This window comes from Botryllus schlosseri, chromosome 1, assembly GCF_051294905.1.
Source record: "Botryllus schlosseri isolate E-star chromosome 1, Bs_hap1, whole genome shotgun sequence".
NCBI lineage: Eukaryota > Metazoa > Chordata > Ascidiacea > Stolidobranchia > Styelidae > Botryllus > Botryllus schlosseri.
The window spans coordinates 11027449-11037664 of NC_137236.1; the positions used below are offsets into that span (position 1 = coordinate 11027449).

The window sequence follows — 10216 nt, forward strand, 5'->3', positions numbered from 1 at the left end:
GTGCTAGTCGACTATATTATGGCCTTGGCAACATGCGCGTAAACTCAAAACTACTCGTCTCAATGGGACATCAAAACAAAGTTTACCAATATTTGCTTGATAAATTCAAAAGTAAAGGTATTATTGAAATGTGCAACTTATGAAATGTGTTTGTTTGTTCCTGATATTCATGGTGTTTTGTAAACATTGGTCATTTTACACTAGGCCTGTATTCTATATTTTTGATTCCGTATCTACCAACTTGTAGCACAGCCCACTTCAAGGCTTTTTATACGACATCCCTTACGCGGATCCCCTCGCCAAGACGAGCACGTATACACTTCCAACATTCAAGTGGGAATTCTGGAGTCGACCTCGGTCCGAATCGAACCCGTAACCCATTGGTGTTGCAGCCAGGACCGTAACTGCCGCACCCCAAACCCCCCAGTTAAGGGGTCCCGATATCGAAGGGGGCCCTAAATTATTTCGTGAATTAGCATAAATTATAGAGTATATTTTGCAAATTTTGGCAGTTTTTCAAAAAAATTTCGCGCCGTGCGTGACTTCAAGCTGCCAAAAATCTTGGTTATTGGGTACTCTTCCCCCAACAAAAAACACGCAACATTTATAGAAATGGGACTATCGGCGTTGGCCATTACCGTGCCACGACACACCATGACATAAAGTATTAGGCCATGTAACATGCGACTCCAAGAAGTGTGCAAGAACCAACAGACTGGAGGTCACGAAATAACATCATGTAACGAAGTCATACCAACTGGCCCTCCCGCCCGAAGATGATTAATTATTATTCACGGACCCTACAGTTTCCAATACACCTCACTCAGCACTGCTGGTAAATCTGATTACGTGAGCAGAGAGGAAAAGAAACTGAAAGCAATATATATGCAATTCCCGATCTTATTGACCGATTTTATCATGAGTCATCGAAAATTTTCGCGCTTGCTGACTAAATAGTACTAATAATTTTGTGGCAAAAGCGAACAACTTGCCGGGGGGCCGGTTTATCACCCTATGGGCGGCCCAAGACCAACGTTTTTTTGAGGGGCTGGGGGGGAGGGGCTGACGAGGTGCTGCTACAGCCCTGGTTGCAGCTGTGAATCATACCACTACGCTATCTCGTCACTAATGAAATGTTCGCAGTGCAGACCAAATAACAAAACGTTTGATGATTTTCCGTAACATAAAATCCAGATTAAGATTATGTTATGACTGTTACGAGGATAAGCCCGTATTCTCGTGTATCACCTCTAACTAGCTGTTTGTCGCATTGAAGCTGATAGTCGAATATTTTATGCCGGCACTTGTCCTTATCAAATTGTCTTGCAATTTGGCGTTGCTTGATACGAAAGTTGTGGAATTATTCGCCGTGTGTGCAATCGGGCCGGGTGTTGGTGATCGCTGATGTGGACGTTATATATCGTATAATTGGAATTTGCCTTTCACACATCAAACTGGATGTTTTAGAACAGTGGTTCTCAACCGGGGGTTCACGGACCCCTGGGGGGCCGTGAAGCATTTTCAGGGGGTTCGCGAAGCCTCAAAGTAGTTGATAACCTCATTTGTATTTTTTAAATTCCGAAAATTAAGAGACGGTTTCGCTTCATAAAGTAGAACACCTGGGCTCAAATCAACAGAATGGCCGTCTGAGATGAAGTATCCCACTGTGCATCAGACATGGGGTGATTACTTCATGAATGTAATCGATTGCGATTACGATTACTTCTGAATCCCGCGATTACGATTACGATTACAGCAAAATCAGGAAGTAGTCGATTACGATTACGATTACATGGGCAAAGTAATCACGATTACTCACGATTACATTCATCTTGCTTAGAAAACCAAGAAAATGTATTGGAAGACAATTTAAGGATTACGATGAAAAGGCCTGAAAACAACCTTTTTATCGATGATACGTCATTTTTTTTGTTACGTCATAATATTTGCTCAACTTTATAGGAGACGATTTATCGCACCCATCGATTTGCATTCTTGGCAGGTCCGGAACTACCGCACCCCAAACTTCGTCCCCCTTCCCCCACCCAAAAATCATTTGTCTTGGGCACCCATCGGATCATAATTTTTTTAAATAATTTTATATAATTCAATATTGATTCAGTCAATATTATTGGGAATTGCATATATACTGCTATAAATGTTTTATCCTCTCTCTGCCCATGTAATCAGATTTACCGGTAGCGCTGAGTGAGGTGTTGCCTGGGAAAATGTCGGGCCGGTAAATAATAATTGAACAATGAACATATTCGGGTGGGCCCGTTGTTATTTCATGTATTCCTGTCTGCTATGTCAGATGATATTAAAATCGCCCGAACGTATTAAACTAAAATACGCACATGATTTCAAATTGGTATTTCTTCACTGTCAAATATTTTTTCTCTGCGGGGTGGCACTTGTCTTGCAGATTATCAGTACAGAAACATTTGGCGACAGTCATTTATAGGCTACTATGAACAATTGAACATATTTGTATGTATTAAAAGTTTTCGGACAGCATAAGGGCAGAAGGTCGAGTTTTTTTCGCTGCTTATCGTTCTTGCACACTTATCGGAGTTGCATATTGCATGGCCTAAAACTTCATCGTGGCGCGGTAATGGCCGACGCCGAACTGACAATTTCTGTAAATCATGCGTATTTTTCTTGGAGAAAGGTACTCAACAACGAAGAGGTTCGGCAGCATCAAATTGTTGTTGCATAAAGTTGCATATATATTCAAAAAATGCTCATGAAATTATTTTGGGCCCCTTCGAGCTCCCCCCCCCCCCATTGGAGGGTTTTGGGGTGCGGTATAGTTACGGTCCTGGAGCGAGCTCGAAGGGGAATCAAAAGTATTTCGTAAATCAACAGAAATTGTAGACTATTTTCGAGAAATTTAATCAACTTGAAAATTTTCGTGAAGCTTCGCAATTTAATTTCTGTAGATACCTTGGTTCTGAAATGCATACGCCTCCCCTTAAGCAAAAAAGCATGCCTAATTTATAGCAATAGGAAGTTCGATGCACGTCATTACCGCACCACGACACACCAAAAGACAGGTGCAGTTTCAGCCAACATGTGACTCCACGAAGTGTGCTTCCAAAAAAGTCTTACGCCGAAACTTTAGGTATGTGTTAATTATCAATAGCCACGATGGATGGACGTGATGAATAGTCATGTCCTCCCAATCTGAACCCCAAAATACAGATGCAACCCGGGCACCCTCAGAAAAATGAATGCATGGGAATTTGTGTGTGCGTCCCACTACATTTTTAGTCTGCTACACTTTTGGGTGACTACAATATCTTTTGATCATATAACAGACGTCATGCAATAATGTAATTATAACAACATATCAGATGTTCGAATTACGAGCTCGCAGCTCGACCGGTAAATCTGGACATCGGAGGCTAGGATAGGATTGAAAATGAATGATAATATTATGTAATTATCAATATTACTAACGAATTTCAGTCATCAACCTGAAAATTGACTACCTTATGGGAGCCATCCCGAAACCAACGTTTGGAGTGGGGGGACGAATTGCTGTTTTGGTCCTGATTCTAGCTACAACCCACACTAACATGGTGCATAAGCGGATGGCTATGGCGCAGGTCCAAATATTGAGTAAAGAATTGGAAAATAACTATTGGCGCCCGTTTCAAATAGAGTCATATGAGAAAAAGATAAAGTGAACAGAAAATGCTGCCTTCCATTTAATACAGATATGCTGCAAGCTGCCGTTAGGAATAAGAAAGGCTCGGTTATGATATATAAATGCAGCTGTTCGTTTTTAATGCTTCATTGTGGAAATCGTAATGACTCATTTTAGTAGTACAAGATTTCAAATCGATTTCCGGTGTACGTACGCATACGGATCGCCTAACAACAACGGTCCAACTGCGTTTAATTAACCATACCCATTACCTAAACATCAATTAATAAGTTACTATGTGAAATTAGGCAGAGTGGTGATTATTATTCTACTGCGAGTAGTGACGTCTCTACTGCACTGAAAACCTGATATCCAGCGCGGGCGGGTGTTTTTACAATCACATTACAATGTACAATGTGCTGTACATTGTACATAGGATATCTGTTTACTATGTGTGGATACTTCTTACGCAATGGTGAGCAAAGCCAATAGGGGAGATGTGGTACCGATGGATCACTGGGACCAAAAATACTTTTAAAATTCTCCATGATAATTCCATGATTACACTCCGTGAATTTGTCTACAAGTACTTGCTGACAGAATCTTTCCTCACATGCAAAAAAATTCGACCTGCATGAGTTGAATGATTTACGTTATAGGGGGTGTAAAGTAAATTTGGATCGACATTTGCATTTTTCTATATCACCTTTCAGACTAACAAACCCACCATAATTTTTGATGTGAAGCATAGGGCTTGTATCAGGGTATATAATGGCACATATTTTTTGAATCAATACCATCCTCGAGTGGATTATTTTGAAGTCAATTACAATATTTATGGGGTGGGGGACCTATGGTACCATAGCCAAATCAAGCAAAATAGATGGACCAACTAATCACTCAACAACAGAAACTCGCCTACATATATATAGGCTGTGAATCATAGCTACATACGGTGTTTTATCGCTATTACGAGGTATTTGAAATTCAAAATGTCGATATGCGGGTAATATGTATGTGGCATTAATTTTGTAAGTTTAGGCGAAAATCAAAACATGATTTTTTGCCAACATTTGAGTTGATATAATATATTTGATTCTTGAAAGTCGCGACGAAACATGCTTCATTGGCTTGCTGTAGCTTAGCTTACAGTACACAACAAAACAAGTCAACAAATTTGAGTTTTTGAGCGTATGTCTCATAGGTCCGATGGTCGTGTGCCTTTGGACCCACCGGGTGGGGACCGATGACACGTTCGAGCAACAAATTTTAAACGTTTATAAATATTTCTTGAAAAGGCGGATATTCATGTAAATGTCCGCGATAGGTAGACTTTGTATCGAAGTGTTGAGACAGCAAAAGATCTGCTATTCTCGGCTGAAGATTTGAGGGCCAGAGATCATTTTGTAATTTTTGATCCATCGGTACCACATCTCCCCTACTTCTGACGTAATAATGAGCAGTGGCGTTTGAAAATAAGACGTTGGTGCTATCAATAAGCCTGATATAATATCACTTCCTTGTTCAGAAATGTTCAGTTTATGTCGTGATCCTTGTACAAATAAAAAGTAATCGTTATTACACAAGTAAATCGATTAGATATGCGAAGTAGTCGATTACGATTACGATTACTTTAGAATTTTTGCGAATGTAATCGATTGCGATTACGATTACTTGGAAATGCTGTAATCGTCGTAATCGATTACGATCACTAATCGCGATTACCCCATGTCTGCTGTGCATACTCATTTTAATTGCTAAATTGCCGAAAGCCTACTAGTACAAACATTTTGTTGTTTAGAGATGTTTTGTTGGCGATTGGGGAAAGAAAAAGTAGGATGACTAATGTCAATCATGGTGACTTCGAAATGTTTACAAAAATCGATTTTGTCTTGTGATATACACAACCTTTCTTCAATGATGACTTAAACATAAACTGCTAGATGAAAATGACTAGGGTTGACGTTATATGTTCAGTTCATTAAAATAAATTTTTGTCAACTTGGGTGTCATATTTGTTGCGATCATACCCAAATGTGTCGTCCGAAGCGTAACGCATTTTTATTACATTCGCCACTACTTATATTTGTAGAAATGGATTTTCGACACTCGTTCATATCAAATCGAAGGCGTGGACTTTCAAGACACGGCCACGAATTTCAAGAAATGCAGTTACAGAATTCGATTTGCAAAACTAAAAGTCAACCCAATTTCTACAGTTATCACTTGCACAAGACCGATGATGATTGCACGATAATTGAGCCAAATTAGAAATAAAACTTCGTGGGGGTGCGCGGGGGACCGTGACGGTCCGAAAGGTGTCCGCGAAGACAAAAATGCCGAGAAACACCATTCTCTAGAAGGTGGATATAGAACAGCTCAATATATTTTCAGCGGTTAAGAAAACCTAGCAGAGGAATATGATGCATAGGAAAATTTGGAAATGTCGTACCGTATGTGACATAACATCTGTTGACACCGGACGGCTGAATGGCGTTGTTGTTAAACTGCAAAGTGCAATGACCAGCAAGGGTTTTGGTAAACCACAGTATATTGGTTGCCAACATCCTACTCCTGAGTCTTAAGCAGGTATCAGAGTTCGTTAATCCAACGTCTTCAACAAATCCAACTCTCACCTTCAAATTTGTAGTTGATGTGGTAAAACACTCCGACATCTTGGTGCAATTTACCAGCCAGAGATTCAGATAAAAATATTAGAAACCCAAGATGGGGGGATGATTTTAGGTTTATCTTTGAGCTGTGCAGAGCATGCCGCTATTTCGAAGAAAATGGTAGATTACCGCTTATGAAATGGCATAAACTTCCATCTCTACGCAATGCGATATGGACCCTACGGGCGATGATTTTTCACTACATAATGCCTAGATGGAGGGTAGCTCTGGAGATAACATGCTTATTCATCGCCGATGCGTGTGGGGAAGTATAATTTTCTAACCAGAGGTATAAAGATGGAATATATCAAAGACTATTTCATGCCATCTAGGATAAGTCAGTTGTAAATGTTCATAGTACTAACTTAATTGCAGAAAGAGAAGTCAAATTGATGGAAGAGCTTAACCAAAAGTGCAAAAGCGCAAGTATCTGAAGCTTAAATTTATAACATAGAATAACTTTTCAATTGTACTTTTTTACATTTGGACCAATGTCGAATAGTTGGTACGGGAAAATATTCACTATTTGAATAAAATAAGTACAATTTTGCTGATTTATACCAAAATGTTCATTGATACCAACTACTGGCAATTTGTTTCAAGTCATACCCCTATTGTGCAACCGTTAATACGAACAATAGCGCTCATATTCGAGAGGTATCGGATGATGCGTGACCATATAAACCCAAAGTAATTCGTGATTGATTGCAATGTCGTATTTAGGCGGTCAACTGAAATATAAAGGGTTGCAATGACTCGAGTCATGACTCCTCTCGAACCCGACTCGAGTCACGTTTTTGGTGACTCGATTCGACTCGAGTCATTTTTTTCAAATGCGTAAAATGACTCGACTCGACTCGACTCGATTTTTGTTTTGACTCCTCTTGTACTCAAGTCATTGTGCACGACTCGATACTAGGATGGTTCAGATATACATTTCATTGTATTTCGAAGAAAAGTAAAGTCACCACATTGCTGGTATTTTATCTATCATTCCTGATACTTGGAAAACAGGGCCTAACAGAAACTATTAGGACAAGGAAATATTACGATATTATGACTGCGAGCCATTCTATATCACTCGATCAGAGTTGAGAAAAGTGGGTTGAATCGGATTGAACTCAAAACTGAACGGTGAACATAATGACTTGTACTCGGAACCGAGTCATAACACTTTGACTCGGACTCGACCCTCTACACCAGTGGTTCTCGACCTTTTTATCTTCGCGGACCCCTTTTGGACCGTCACGGACCACCGTGGACCCCCTCAAGTTCTAGTCAAAAATTAGCTCAATTGGGCTTATCGTGCAACCGTCAATATTGATTCCAGGCTAGTGACAAATACACTGTAAAAAATCTGGTAGATTTACTGGGAAATCTCTGTAAATTTTACCACGAATTACCGGTCGCAGCCAATTACTGTACGTAGCTTGTCATTTTACATTTTGATATGTAATATTACCTTAATATAGCTGTAAAGTAAGTTACCAGAATTTCTTCGCAAAATTTCTGACAGTTACTCGTTACTGCAGTTTACCGGGCTATTGGCAAAATTGATTAGCATCAAAATCGCTGCAGCAGTGGTGGCTTTTGGGGTGGGCGAGGTGGGCGGTCGCCCGGGGCCCCCCCTGGTCGAAGGGGCCCCCCTATTTGGATTTTGCGCTTTTTTCAAGGAGAATGACAAATAAACATGGAAATCCGTGTACCAAGTAAGAATATGATTCCGTACAAATGTGTCAATCAGCATCATCAAATCACTGCATTTGTTAGAAAAGTCCGGTATCCCGATAATCATCACGTCTCTGCATGAGGTAGAATTTCTTAGTTTTGATGTAGTCTATCCTTGCACACATGCAAAAGAGACATGGCCGAATCCAGGACTTGGGCAAACCTTTTGCGGTGGTGAAAGATAGATAATAATAACCGATGCGGAATGGGGGTCTGGGGGGCGGAGCCCCCCAGAAGTTACGGATAGATACTTATAGGGGCCCCCCCGGTAAGTCTCGCCCAGGGCCCCCCCGTTCGTAGGGCCATCACTGCGCTGCAGCCAATGTATACGTAGAACTGAATGTTACTGATATATCATTCTAGAGGTGATTTCACCTGACTGAACCTCGTTTGCGAGACTGGGGCCTGTCATACCGAAATTGTTGGCCCTAGTACCAATTTAAGCTTAGTAGGGTACAAGAAATAACTGACAATCGTAGCTAATGTGGTATACCGTAGCCATATTATATTATAAGGCAACGGCTGTACGGCCAGTCTCGCTGGTTACATTCGTTGTCACGGATAAGGCTGATAAGTTAGAAAATTAGTTCAGGATGTATAATATTGCTCGGGGAAACTAGAAATATCAGCACCGCATGCTCAGCTGACCATTTGTTAATGGCGGACAAGGCGACCAAGGCGACCAAGGTTACATAAGGTGACTGCTTTTTCTGAGATTCGTAGTAAACAACCAACGCACAACTGTGACATCACAAGCAGCGTCTGGTTAGGTAAGTACAGTAAGTAGTGAACAACACATGGAATATATATCAATTTATACGAAATTTGATGAAAAAAGGGACTATATGCAATGCTAAATGTTTCTGTATGGAAAAAACGACCCAGATCAAACATTATAACGTGGCCAGTAAATATTATGGTGTCATGTGTCAGCGGATGAATACCATTTATTTCGAAATCGCGTTCGAGTGTCGTCTGGCCAGTGGCCATTAGTGAGATTTGAGCAAAGGGTGGAGCAAAGCTTGTTGTGCTTGAAGAAAGTGGACACGGTCGTTGAAGATTCCTAGGAATGCTGAATGGAATACGCATCTTAAAAGGTAATACAGTACTACATAGTATTTGTTACCGTGAATATCTGACTCTGCACACCAGCACTCGATGACTTAGATTTCATGATTGATATATTTCATTCGCCGCATTCTCTGTTCTATTTTGGGATATTTGTCGACTTATATAGTGACCACATACTCCGCTGCGGAGGAGTTGAAACTGTTGGCTTGGTAATGTCATTTTCGGGCCATAGCATAGATATGTTTTCATCCACTGCTAGATTTGTTTGCCACACAAGCCACCTTAAATTAGGAACCTTTTGCTTCAATACAGAGATTAAGTCATGAATCTCTGCTATGTCATGTAAAAGGCGGAGCCGTCATCACACAATGTGCCAGTACCGGTACTTCAAAACATGTTATATTTTTGTTAGCCCATTTGTCTTAGTCTTTATAATGTCATGTCCACTGTCCAGGTTAGGAACTTTGCTTTATATAGCGACTTACGCATGAATTCTTTTTAGTGGAACTGCAAGATAGCCTACTACTTACACAGAAGGAATTAGAACGAGAAAAAGAAACAATTGGAAGTTTGGCCGGTGGTGGAATTAATTCACGTTTTCTTGAGACCACCTGTGTTACTGCATGTCTCCTAAAGAAGAATTAGACCTCCAGCAGCAATATTTTTCCATCGATAACCACTTCATCGTGATATCATGAATGAATATACAGTTTGTTCCAATGTCGTTTTGGGGATGTGAAGAAAATGTTGCGATATTTTTGCATCGGGTTGCTTTGCGATAGGTATGGATGTGCGTGAATTTACAAGCTGGTATGTAATCCTGATTTACAGAGACAGCATGTAGGTAGGTAGGCGGTAAAATGACAGTCGCGATCGCAAATGTACAGGAGAACATGTAGATTAGATATACCGGAGGTGACTGTAACATTACAGTCTGGCGTGTAAAGTGAGATTACCGGACGAGTGTAAGTTAAATTTACATTGACTAACGGTAATGTTAGATTACCACGAAATGTCTGGCTACCGTGCTTCCAAACATTTCGCGGTAAATCGAGGTTTTTATTTTTTACAGTGTAGCTACAAAATGGCTTTT

General features: G+C 40.4%; 1 long non-coding RNA gene across 1 annotated transcript; it reads left to right on the forward strand.

Moving 5' to 3' along the window:
- The first annotated feature begins 8369 nt into the window (after positions 1-8369).
- Positions 8370-9878, forward strand: LOC145441014 (uncharacterized). Its single transcript, XR_013915691.1, has 2 exons — positions 8370-9149; positions 9626-9878. It is a non-coding gene; the product is annotated as an uncharacterized LOC145441014 (long non-coding RNA).
- The last annotated feature ends 338 nt before the right edge of the window (positions 9879-10216 follow it).